The 14043-nt window shown below is 42.5% G+C and overlaps 2 pseudogenes across 1 annotated transcript; both read right to left on the reverse strand.

Moving 5' to 3' along the window:
* Positions 9302–10448, reverse strand: Gm18619 (predicted gene, 18619; annotated as a pseudogene).
* Gm5039 (predicted gene 5039) lies at positions 11896–13536 on the reverse strand (annotated as a pseudogene). Its single transcript, NR_003647.2, has one exon. The product of NR_003647.2 is annotated as a predicted gene 5039 (transcript).
* Positions 13537–14043: the final 507 nt, after the last annotated feature.

Raw genomic sequence — 14043 nt, forward strand, 5'->3', positions numbered from 1 at the left:
TCTCACACCAGACACTGAAAGGAGAGCTTGTGGATCAGAAGTTCAGTGGATTTCTGATAGCATTTGATTTCACGTAGTGCCACAGTACCAGGCTTGTAACGATGAGGTTTCTTCACCCCTCCAGTAGAGGGCGCACTCTTGCTAGCGGCTTTTGTAGCCAGTTGTTTCCTGGGTGCTTTAAAACCTGTGGATTTGCGGGCAGTCTGCTTTGTACAAGACATGGTATGGACACCTCCTTAATTACCCCATTTCTCCTTCGGCTTCAGTTCAGCAAGCAAGAGGTGGCACTGGCATTGGAGAGCATCGGCAGTGCGGTGAAGGCTTCGAACATCTGGAGTAGTCATTCTAATATCAAATAAAATTGATTTCCAATTCAAAGTTATCAAAAAAGACAAGGAGGGCCACTTCATACTCATCAATGGTAAAATCTTCCAAGAGGAACTCTCAATTCTGAATATCTATGCTCCAAATACAAGGGCATACACATTCATTAAAGAAACATTAGTAAAGCTCAAAGCACATACTGCAAAGACCAAAGTGTGAATACTTTGTTCCTTCTTAGAATGAGAAACAAAATACCCATGGAAGGAGTTACAGAGACAAAGTTTGGAGCTGAGACTGAAGAAAGGACCATCAACAGACTGTCCCACCCGGGAATCCATCCCATAAACAACCACCAAATCCAGACACTATTGCATATGCCAGCAAGATTTTCCTGACAGGACCCTGATAATAGCTTTCTCCTGAGAGGCTTAGCCAATGCCTAACAAGTACAGAAGTGGATGTTCACAGTCATCTATTGGAAGGAACACAGGGCCCCCAATGAAGGAGCTAGAGAAAGTGCTCAAGGAGCTAAAGGGGTCTGCAACCCTATAGGAGGATCAACAATTCGAACTAACCAGTACCCCCCAGAGCTTGTGTCTCTAGTTGCATATGTAGCAAAGGATGGCCTAGTCGGCCATCAATGGGAGGAGAAGCCCTTGGTCTTGCGAAGATGATATGCCCCAGTACAGGGGAATGCCAGGGCCAAGAATTGGGAGTGGGTGTTTTGGGGAGCAGGGCTTGGGGAGGGTGTAGGGGACTTTTGGATAGCATTTGAAAGGTAAATGAAGAAAATATTTAATAATAATAATAAAAAGAGTTGTCCTGGTCATAGTGTCTCTTTACAGCAATAGAATCCATAGCTAAGACAGACTGCAAAGGAGTGGCCTCAGATATCAGAAGGCTGCCTTCTGAGCCACAAAATACTAGGTAGTAATGAAGATTATCAAAGTAAATGGCAGGGTTCAGAGCAAGGGGTGAATTACCAGTGTTCCAAAGGAATAATGAAATCTGGGAAGGAATTGAGTCTGGAGTTCCCAAAGACATTTAAATAGGAAATATCAGTGTTAGCAAGGAAGCAGCCAGCCAATAGCAATGCTTCTCTCCTATTTCCCCACACAAAGAACAGCTCAGTCCAAACGGGCTGCAGGATCAAATCTCAAAGCCATGGGTAGTCAAAACTTGATATTTGAGATTTCAGAATACTTTTGGCTAACTTAATGATAAAAATTTGTGTAATGTTTTGTAAGTATCTTAGGGTTATACTGCCTTGAACAGATATCAGGACCAAGTCAACACTTACAAAGATGACATTTAATTGGGGCTAGCTCATAGGTTCAGCAGTTCAGTCCATTATCATCAAGGCAGGAGAATGGCCTTGTCCAAGCAGAAATGGGGCTGGAGGAGCTGAGAGTTCTACATCTTGTTCTGAATGCAGTTAGCAGAAGAATCACTTTCAGGCAGCTAGGATGAGGTTATTAAAGCCTAAACTCACAGTGACATACCTATTCCAACAAGGCTACTGTGATGGTTAGTATATCCTTGGACCAGGGAGTGGCACCATCTGAAGGTGTGGCCTTGTTGTAATAGGTGTGACCTGGTTGGAATGGGTGTGTCACTGTAGGTGTGGGTATAAGATCCTCACCCTTGTTGCCTGGAAGTCAGTCTTCCACGAGCAGCCTTTGGATGAAGACATAGAACTCTGAGCTCCTCCTGTGCCATGCCTGCCTGTATACTGCCATGCTCCCACCTTGATGATAATGGACTGAACCTCTGAACCTGTAAGCCAGCCCCCAATTAAATGTTGTTTTTTATAAGACTTGCTTTGTTCATGGTGTCTGTTCACAGCAGTAAAACCCTAACTAAGACAGCTACAATGCCTAAAAGTGCCACTACCTATTGACCATGGCCATATCTAATCATAGCATAATAAAAAAGTACATTTATTCTAACTTCCTAAGCCCACATAGCCTATAGCAGTCTTAACAATGTTAAAAGTCCAAAGTTCAAGGTCTCTTCTCAGTTTCATCCAATCACATGACTGTAATTCTTTTTTTTTTTTTTTAAAGATTTATTTATTTATTTATTATATGTAAGTACACTGTAGCTGTCTTCAGACACTCCAGAAGAGGGCATCAGATCTTGTTATGGATGGTTGTGAGCCACCATGTGGTTGCTGGGATTTGAACTCCGGACCTTTGGAAGAGCAGTCGGGTGCTCTTACCCACTGAGCCATCTCACCAGCCCATGACTGTAATTCTTAAATGCAAGACAGGAAATCAGCTGGGCAAACTCAAAACTTTGAATCTCCATGTCTAATGTCAAAGCTGCACTCAGATCTACTCCTGTATTGGCTTTATTGACTGCATCAAACTTCTTTCCCCTGGGCTCGTTCTACACCCTATCAGCCGTTTTCCAAAGCAGACACCCCATGGCTCTGGCATCATGAACATCTTAGTGTCTCCAATGCAATTTCAATGTTATACCTTGTTTCAATGTCTGAGGTCCACACATGATCTTCTGGGCAACTCCAAAGGCCTGGCATCACTTCACCAGCTCTGCCCATTATAGCATCCTAAGCTCGGGTTGATTCACTCCATCACTGCTGCTGTTAATGATGATCATCCCATAGTAATGGCATCTCCAATACACTGGGGTCTTCAGCAGCAACAAGGCTTCACAAATAGTTTCTCATAGGCTGTATTCAAGGTTCCAAGTCTCAAATCCTTTGCATGACCCCATAAGTCCTGAGACATCAACTGTAAGTGAGGATCACTTTCACCAATGTCCTTCCATGATCTCACACAGTCCCAAGGCTGAGCTGCTCTTCATGACCTCAAAATCAGTATCACCTGGGTGACTCTTGCTCATTACCAAGTACAGCTGCATTACAAGGTAAAACATTGCCTATCTCTGGAACACAGCTTCTTTGTGCACTCAGAAAATACTTCCCAGAAGATTTGGAGATACCAAACCTTGTTCAGACTCCTTTTTAAAGAACCTGACTTAAGTTTGAAGTCAGGTAAACTAACAGGCTGTTACCTAGCATTAGTTTCCAAGTTGCTCCCTGTCTTAGTCAGAGTTTCTATTCCTGCACAAACATCATGACCAAGAAGCAAGTTGGGGAGGAAAGGGTTTATTTAGCTTACACTTCCATATTGCTGTTCATTACCAAGGAAGTCAGGACTGGCACTCAAGCAGGTCAGGAAGCAGGAGCTGATACAGAAGCCATGGAGGGATGTTCTTTACTGGCTTGTGTCCCTTGGCTTGCTCAGCTTGCTTTCTTATAGAACACAAGACTCCCAGTCCAGGGATGGCCCCACCCACAAGGGGTCTTTCCCCCTTGATCACTAATTGGGAAAATGCCTTACAGCAGGATCTCATGTAGGCATTTCCTCAACTGAAGCTCCTGTCTCTGTGATAACTCCAGCTGTGTCAAGTTGACACAAAACTAGCCAGGATACTCCCCAACAAAACCTGAGCCTAGCTCCACTCTCTAGACTAATCCCCAACCAGACCAGTTTCTTCAGGTTACACCCAAATGACCAGCATCTCCAGGTTAATCCTACAACAATCCTCCACCCCCAGGTTATAAGCCCACCCCCATCTTAACAACCACTAATGCAGAGTGATGCAGAAATTAAGTTTATGATATGACTGCCAGCACCAGCCAATTATGTTAAAGGCCACAGTGTCTTTGTAATAAGATTCTTGAACATGTACCCTCAGCTTGCTGCTTACTACAAAGCCTTGCCCAGACAAATCCCCCACCCCCACCAAATCATTCTGTGTGACAGTTGTGTTATTGGGGTGTGGGTGAGCTAGCTCAAATAGAATAAAGACCCTGCTGTTAGTTGCATCAGATCAGGCCCTGAAAGTGTTTTGGGGCCACTATCAATTCCCTGGCATTATATTTTGTTACATTGGCTGGGAAGTTGCACATGACACACAGAACTACTTATCTGGAGGGTCTTGAAGGCAGCAAAACTCATCTAGGTATTTGTGTTTTTATGTTTGTAACATTGCGTAAAACTTCCTGCTTCTTGCCTATCTGATCCCTGAATTTCTCTAAGCTTTCTCTGAGATCTGCAGAGCAGAACAGCAGCAACCTTTTGTAAAGATAAATGTGGGAACTCTTCCAGCTGTGTTGAGATGATTTATTTGTGTTGAACCTGGTGGCTTGTGTTGCCGTGGTAATTCTTCTAAGTTTGAAGCCATGCTGAGGAATTTGTCTGAGTACCAGAATTTTTCTATGTTATCTGAACAGGTGAGTACTTGTGCAGTGATTTGTGTGGTGCCTAATTTGTCTGAGTGTTAGAAACTTTCTATGAGATCTACTGAGCTAAAAAAACGTGTGTAAAGAGAATTGACTTATGTTGCTGTGTCACTTTTCCCAGGTCTGAGTAAACATTAGTACTGCAAGTTGCCTCATGTGGAGCACCACTTTCTAGTTGTTCTTATTACTGCATGCTGCATCATTTTTTTTTCCATGTCTGAGTGGTACTACATCCATCTTCTGTGAGCACTGCCTTCTGGTTGATTCATGTTAGTTCAGGCAATATCTTTTAATGGTTGTGTTGTGGTTGCAGGTTGTCTCTGTTCAAAGATTCTGAGTGGCACCACATCTGTCTTCTGTGAGCACCACCTTCTGGTTTGTTCTTGTTACTTCAGGCTATATCTTTTAATAGTTTTGGTTAGTTTCTGTTTCTGGTTGTGCCTTTTTCTGTTCATTAATTCTAAATGTTGCCACATCTTTCTTGGAACAAGGCCTTGAATTTGTTCTGTGGTTTATTTGAGGTTAGGACAGATGTGTCTGGAAGCCTTGGCAATGGTGGAGCTAGGAGACTCGTTAGTCCCAGTTTGGGTGGGCGTGACTCAGAGAACTAAAAGGTCCACCCATCTAGAAACAATTCCTTGATTTTGTACCTGTGGCCAGTTGCAGTTAGAGATAGATGTATCTGTGAGCTGTGGCTACTGCAGATAGAGGAAAGGTCCTGAGTCTTGGTCTGGGGTGGACTTGTTTTCATGGGAGCAGAGAGATGCCCACCAATCTATTTCTTTTCTTTTGTTTGTTCACAACTTTTGGCTGTTTCTCATTTCTACCTGATAGAGAGAAATGGTTGGACTTGTGTTTTGGGTGTCATCAAGAAGTCTATTTCATGAGCAACATTTTCTGATTGTTTCTTGTTTCTGCTCCACAGACAGGAAAGGTTTTATTTGTATTTTTGTGTTCCTTGTTGTGAGATTACTTTGACAAGATAACTTTGAGGAGATGACTTTGGCAAGTGACTCTGATGATGTAACCTTGATGAGGTGAATTTGATGAGATGACTTTGCTGATGTAACTTTGAGTTTGTCAGACTTATTAACAGGCTATGTCTACCACATTCTACAGGTTCGCTTAAACATATAGCACCCCCCACACACACATGCTCGCTTCCTCTGACTCACCCAGACTGACATTTTAACCCTGTTGAAGGAAAGAGGAGACACTTACTTTGCTGGCAGGTCTTAAGCCAGCCACAAGACAGACCACTCCTTTGGGCAGAGTATATGACATTAGGCAGCAAGAAAATAAATGCCCTACAGCTTTATTTTGAGAGGGTCATAGAGATATTTCAAGAACACAGTGCCATCACTGGAAGTAAAAGTAGCAGTCATTCTAGCTTTCATTATCCAGACAGCACCAGGTATTAAGAAAAATCTCCAGACAGTTGAGAGGTTAAGAAAAAAGAATCTGAAGGACTTAGTAATAATGGCAGAGAGAGTATTTAATAGAAGAGAGACTATACAAGAGAAGCACATAAAAGGACAAAAGCAACAGACTTGAGACCACACAAAAATTCTGTTGGCAGTCACAGACAAAAGACTCTAAGAGAAGGCTAAAACAGACACTTTGAGAAGAAACAGATAAGCGGGGGAGGGGGTTAAAGATAAAAATGCCCCCTCTGCAATCCCTGTGTAACTCTGAAAGTAAAAGGGAAATCAACCAGCTTTTTTGTTGGTAATTAATACAGTTCAACATTCTGTATTGTTAAAACCTGAAGATAATGTCTCTTCATCAGTTGATAATTGATTTCCCGGTGGCAACAGGATCAAAATAAAAGCACAAGGCCTCCTTGTGCCCTAAAATAAAATTTGGATGAATTTCAAGAAGAAGGAAGACCAAAGAGTGCATGATTCAGTCCTATTTAGAATGGGGAACAAAACAGTCACGGGAGGTAGAGGGTAGCAGTGACTCTGGTGGAAGAGATAAGGGCAAGGGAGAAAAGGGGGGGCAGGATCAGGTATGGGAGGAGACAAATGAGATGTACAGAGGGTCTGGAATTGAACTGAGGTGTGTAGCAATGAGGGAAGGAGAACTGGGAGTAGCCAACAGAAAGTCGCAGATGCCAGGAAAGCAGTAATCTCCCAGGAACTCATGGGAATGACATTAGCTAAAATACCCCAGAAGGGGGAGGGAGAATCTATAGAGACCATATCCAGAGGTTAGGCATGGACCCTCAGTTGAGGGATGGTGTCACTACAGCAATTGACTTCTGGTTAAAGATGATGCCAGAATGACTCATTATCAGTCTCTCTTCTCAAATGCCCTCAGGATGACTTTTCAGCTGCTCTCCTACCTGACCCTGAGCTTGATTAATGGGTCCCTGCTTAACTGCTCTGATGGATGCAGGGGTAAAATGGTTCACCAATGACAACAGCTTAAACTCAGGATGGACAGAGGTATGCTGGGGCAGTGGTTATTTCAAACACCAAGTTCATATGGGCAGAGTCACTCTCGGCAGGAATATCAGCCCAGAAAGCTGAACTGGCACCTCTAACCAAGGCATTAGAGCTGAGAAAAGAAAAGAGATACAGATGGCTGAAGTACCTTTGCCACTGCTCATATCTATGGGACTATTTGTATATAGAGAGGCCTTCTGACAACAGAAAGAAGAAAGAAACTCCAACTCAGAGGGCTTCAAGATAGCCCAGTGTGTGACCCTAGAAACTTGTCCCCCATGTCCTTGATTACCCTAGACTCAGGAGATCTCACCCTCTCAGATAGACAGAAAATATACAAATCAAAACAACCCTGAGATTCTACCTCACACCTGTCAGAATGGCCAAGATCAAAAATTCAGGTGACAGCAGATACTGGTGAGGATTTGGAGAAAGAAGAACACTCCTCCATTGTTGGTGGGATTGCAAGCTTGTACAACCACTCTGGAAATCAGTCTGGCGGTTCCTCAGAAAATTGGACATAGTACTACGGGAGGGTTCTGCAATACCTCTCCTGGGCATATATCCAGAAGATGTTCCAACCGGTAAGAAGGACACATGCTCTACTATGTTCATAGCAGCCTTATTTATAATAGCCAGAAGGTGGGAAGAACCCAGATAACCCTCAACATAGGAATGGATACAGAAAATGTGGTACATTTACACAATGGAGTACTACTCAGCTATTAAAAAGAATGAATTCATGAAATTCCTAGGCAAATGGATGGACCTGGAGGGCATCATCTGAGTGAGGTAACCCAATCACAAAAGAACTCACATGATATGTACTCACTTATAAGTGGATATTAGCCCAGAAACTTAGAATACCCAAGATCTAGGATACAATTTGCGAAGCACATGAGACTCAGGAGGAAAGAGGACCAAGGTGTGGATGCTTTGCCCCTTCTTAGAATTGGGAGCAGAATGCCCATGGAGGGAGTTGCAGAGTCGAAGTTTGGAGCTGAGATGAAGGGGTGGACCATCTAGAGACTGCCATATCCAGGGATCCATCCTGTAATCAGCCTCCAAACGCTGACACCATTGCATACACTTGCGGGATTTTGCTGAAAGGACCCTGATATAACTGTCTCTTGTGAGACTATGCTGAGGCCTGGCAAACACAGAAGTGGATGCTCATAGTCAGCTACTGGATGGATCACAGGGCCCCCAATGGAGGAGCTAGAGAAGGTACCCAAGGAGCTGAGGTCAACTGTAACCCTATGCGTGGAACAATAATATGAACTAACCAGTGCCCCCTGGAGCTCGGGTCTCTAGGTGCATCAGAGGATGGCCTGGTCGGCCATCAGTGTAAAGAGAGGCCCATTGGTCATGCAGACTTTCTATGCCTCAGTGCAGGGGAATGCCAGGGCCGGGAAGTGTGAGTGGGTGGGGGGTGAGTGGGTGGGGGAGGGTGTGGGGGACTTCTGGAATAGCACTGGAGATGTGAATGAAGAAAGTACCTAATTTTAAAAAATGGAAAAAAAAAAGTAAAGAAAAGAAAAGAAAATGTGATCTGGGCCAAAAACCTGCCCATGTCTCAGAGTCTCAGAGTCATAAGAGATGATTGAGGACAGCTGAATGCAAACTAATTTTACCAGAGAAAATGGGCGTACACTTACTGATTATTATTCATTGTTGTTCACACATGGGATCCCTGAGAATGTGGGACTTAGTCTACCAATTGCACATCTGAATTAGAGATGGTAATTTGGAAACAGCTTAAATTGTTGAAATCTATAGGAAGAGACAAAGGGTGCAGCTAAGTGCTAAGTGCCCTTTCTTACCAGTCCTTGTAATTTGTGAAAATTAGAAAGGCCAGTTCTGTATCTTCCTGTGACACCTATATGAATACTATGAAACCTGACAAGGGACTGACATAAGGCTGTTATTATAAAACCCTCATTTAAAAATATTTATTTATTTATATTTCTATGAGTACACTACAGCTGTCTTCGGATACACACATGAAGAGTGCATTGTATCCCTTTACAGATGGTTATGAGCCACCCTGTGGTTGCTGGGAATTGAACTCAGGACTCTTGCAAGAACAGTTAGTGCTGTTAACCGCTGAGCCATCTCTCCAGCCCTAAAAGCCTCATTCAATGGTACTGATATATAAAAACACACTGATGAATTTCTCCATCTGACATGATTCTTTCAAACCTGCTGTGTAAGTAGCTTTAATGTTGCCCCTCCTGCCACACAAAGGACATTGAGTGTGCCAGAAGGAGACTGTCAGAAAGCCTATGGGGACATGAACCTCTCTCTCTGCATTGAAGACATTTCTCCAAGAACAGCTTGAAATATTTGAAAGAGCCCATCTGTCCTGATCTTGTGATGGCTTCAACTCTGGGCAAGTAGTCTTCTTGGGTGAGAAGTATCATCTTTCAGAACTGGATCTGGTACTGCTTCATGAGGGTGTTCTAGACATGTGTTTTAGAAAGTTGTCCTGTTTCTCAACTCTGGAATCCATCACTTGGTAGCCAAGCATCCGACGAGAATCCTCCAAATCTATCTCTTCCTTGAAAGGTAGGTAGAAAGGAATGGAGTATGGACACTTATTGTGGAGATGAGCAAGAATGAGGTCTCCCACTTTGGGGTGAAGCATCCACATACCAGAGGCCACCACTGCAATGGGGAATGCCGCTTCATGGTGAGAGCCCACTTCTTCCTCCCCTTGTTTCACAAATTTCCCTGCCAGTTTGTACTGGACAAAGTTCAGCCCCTCAGGGTCAAGAGTAACAGGCACTGGATGCCCACCCAATTGGACAGGCTTTCCAGTGAGCAGGCTATGGATCTCGTCTTGATCTCGTCAAAGACCTCCTTCAGCTTTGAACTTGCGATGCTGGAGATCTGGCTCAGTGGGATGCTGGCTGCTTTCTGCAAGTCCAGTTTTATCTTTTTGGTCTGACTGTCCTTGCTGCTGGCCAGGTCTTCAAAGCAAAACACAATTGGCAGAAGCATCCTGAAGTTGCTGGTACCACTGCATCTTACTATCTTGAAGCTTTCCCTGCTGGTCTTCAATCTGTGTCCCTGCTGTGCTTGGGCTGGGTAGAGAGCTCTGGGAAGGAGCCTCTGGCCCCCAATGAACCTGTGACTCCTTCCACTTGAACCAGGGCCTCCTCCTCCCTCACTTCAGAGGCTCCAGTGATCTTCTGCTCCAAATTCAAGAGGAGGTTCAGCATCTCAAGCATGGCCAGCTCAGCCTCAGCTTGGTTCTCTGCTGTGGGATAGCCACTCTTCAAGGTGCTGTGAATGATTCTGGAAATGAGGCCACACAGCTGGTTGTCCAAGGCAGCCAGGTCCACATTCAGCAGGTCTTTGTGCTGACTGGAGGTATCTAATTGCTGGTTGATCTGCAGGGTTTACATTGGCACCATACATTTATTTGTGTTATTAAAAACCGGAGGAGGAGCAAGTCCCTTTCTGGTACTAAGTCTCCTGTGCCCGAGAAATGCCAGAAACATGGTTTTCAAGTAGATCTAAATCTCTAGCATCTGTAGATCGCCAGAGGTCCCAATTCTGGACCATATCCTGATCAGTTCACAGTGGCAGTTAAACTGTAAATCACTTGCCCTGGGGGCCTTATAAAAACAAACAAACAACAACAAAAACAAAAACAAATTCCCAAACCATACTTGCTAAAAATTCTGGTAAGTATGTGTTTTTATGTGATGTGGAATTTGGGTGGGTTTTGGTTGAGTTTCTTTGTAGATATGGACAACCAAGGGGTTGTTGAAAACTAATTGTATGAAATGTCTTTTGCTAAGCCTTCTGCTCACACTTTTGTGACTGTCTGAAGTATATACTTTGTGTATATTGATAGAGCTCATTTATAACTAAAGCATTTAATTTTTTATACTAGAAAAACTTTTGAATATTTTAATTCACTGTTCAGATATGGTAACTCAAGGTTAGTTTAATTACTCAATTAAATTAGTGAATAGTTTTGGACACTTTAAAAGAGCTCATAATTGCCTGCTACTATATTTCTAGGGCTCATGATATCTTCCATCTTCTGTAGGCACCTGAATACATAAAGCTCATGCAAATATACATCAATAAAATAAATATTGACAAAAAGAAAGGAATGAAGTAGAACAAGTAGGAAAGAAGGCTGGAGAGATGGCTCAGCAGTTAAGAGCACTGGCTGCTCTTCCAAAGGTCCTGAGGTCAACTGCCAGCAAACACATGGTGGCTCATAACAATGCCATCTTCTGGTGTGGGGGATGGCAGCTATAGTACTCATATACATAAAATAAATAAGTCTTTAAAAAAATTTTAAAAAGGCCGGGCATGGTGGCACACACCTTTAATCCCAGCACTCGGGAGGCAGAGTCAGGCAGATTACTGAGTTCGAGGCCAGCCTGGTCTACAAAGTGAGTTCCAGGACAGCCAGAGCTATACAGAGAAACCCTGTCAACCTCCCCCCCCCCGGTCCCCCAAATAAAATGAAGGGGTAGGAAAGATCAGAATGGTTGAAAAAAGGTGGTAAATTTCCATACAGATACATGAGCTATGTTGAACTCAATCCTTGAAAGTCAACTCTATAAGTAGTGAAAATTGATACAGGCCTGATACAGATTCCTATGATGGTGAATTATCAGTTTAAGGAGCATTCTCTTATGAGTGCCATGCGGTATTGGGGGGGGGGTGTGATCTACAACCCATCCAGAGTAAGAAGATGGTTTGGAAAGAGACCTGCATTCTTCCAAAACATCCTGGTAGCACAGCAGACATTTGTGGTCATAGTGCTTGCAGGTGGAGTCCCTATCTGGTTTGCCAGCAGAGACCATCAGACTGCATTGATATTTTTCTTTCTCAGAAATCATGGAATCATTTATTTTCATTATACACCAGAGATATAATGAACATATTAAAAGAAAAAATGTTTATATACCAACATGTTTTTAATGTGTCTCTGTTTCTGGACTTCTCCATTCAGAAAACAATAACATCATTTTCATTAAGCTGTGGCTCCTTTTCCATTAACCTAAGCTTAGTTTAAGGAAAACTAAGCTTGTACAATTATGTAACTAACTTTACTCAATACACAGTATTCATTTTCCAAACCCTCAATACAGAAGCTAACTTCTTGAAAATGGCTTAACACAAAGGACCTTCTTTACAAAAGTAAACACTATGTGCTCTTAACAACTACCTGCTTTGAAAATTTCTCTATGCAAGAATCAGAAGAGATTGACTTCTCTTTTTTATTTTCATTCTTTTTTTGAGTATGCCTTACAAGATTCTATCTAAACATTGTCAAGTATTATATCTTTAAACACAAGAAAATGATCACCACCTCTAAGCATTTAATTTCTGCAATGCCTAATTCTTAAAACTCAAAATTGCTACCCATCTAACTTAAAACTGCACTGTAAGAGGCAACAACTTATGGGTGGAAACAACTTAAAGGATCAAGTGAGGGTATACAACAAGGGACAGAAATGAAAGGTCACAAATGGAATGGCAGTCCCTTAACAGTGCACACTGCTCTGCCCTAAGTTCAATTATACCCATAAGCACAAAGTGTTAACTTGTCACTTAAGATAGATAACTCAACATCTTAGGTTTTCAAAGAAATAGAATACTTCAAAACATAAAATATATCAGTTTGCATTAACAAGACACACATATGCCAAATGAAGTTTTATTTAACAGCTGAAGGTCAAGATGTCAATTGTGTTGAGCAATCTTCAGAGAACTTGGAATATAGCATGTTTAGATTAGGTTAGATGTCATCAATATCTTCATCATCATCTCCAATATCATCAAACACGATTTCATCATCATCCGCAGCACCAAATGTGTCCGTTTCATTGATTTTGGCATGTTCTGGAAGTTCTCCATAGGCCTTCAGACTTCTTGCTTCATCTGGATTATACTTTAAGATTACATCAGCTTTGTTATCTTGATAGTCTCGTAGACCAACCAATATAATGTCTGAGGTATTTATCCAAACCTTTTTTCTCAACTTTCCTCTTATGTGGCACAGCCTCCTTACACCATCAAAACACATTGCTTCCAACCGTCCACATCCCAGCATTTTGGTCACCTGAGCATACTCTTGCCCATATTCTTTAAACACTAACTCTCTTTTCTCAGATTCATTTTCATTTTTACCTCTGCGCCTGTTTTTGCCTCCTTTGCCTTTATTCTTTGGCATGATGGAAAAGGTAACCACAGGATCCGGGTGAGGGACTCCTGGCAGACAGTGGCTGACAGTGGCTGTGACTCAGTTCCAAGAGCTACTACAGTCTTAGGATGTGTGCCAGGAAGTATCTAACAGTGGTAGATTTCAAAGCAACTGATATAAGTGTAGAAGATCCACAAGCCACAAAATGTCCCAGAGTACTGGCTTATGATAGTTACAAAATAGTACTTCAGCTTCTGGCCTGGTGCTCAGGAAGTTGTAGTCTCCCAAGTAGTGACAAAATGCAGCAGGACTCCTTTACTTTTGCAGTTAATGCATTGACCTTTTAAAAAGATTAAAGAAGTTGTCATTAGAAATCTATTTGGGAAATATTTTTTTATCAAATTTCTGCACACAACAGTGAACTGTATAGCTTTTAAAAATTAGATATTCTCTTTATTTACATTTCAAATGTTATCTCCTTTCCTAGTTTCCCCTCCAAAACCCCCCTATTCTCTACCATCCTGCTGCTCCCTAAACAACCCACTCCTGCTTACTGGTCAATGCATTCGCCTATACTGGAGCATAGAACCTTCACAGGACCAAGGGCCTCTCCTACAATTGATGACTGACTCAGTTATCCTCTACTACATATGCAGCTAGAGCCATGAGTCCTTCCATGTGTTTTCTTTAATTTGTAATTTAGTCCCAGGGAGCTCTGGGGTTACTGGTTAGTTCATATTTCTGTTCCTCCTAGGTGGCTGACTTGTATAGCTTAATAAAAAAATTGAAACTATCATTCTGAGGAACGTGGTTCTATA

The sequence above is a fragment of the Mus musculus genome, chromosome 12 (genome assembly GCF_000001635.26).
Source record: "Mus musculus strain C57BL/6J chromosome 12, GRCm38.p6 C57BL/6J".
Lineage (NCBI taxonomy): Eukaryota > Metazoa > Chordata > Mammalia > Rodentia > Muridae > Mus > Mus musculus.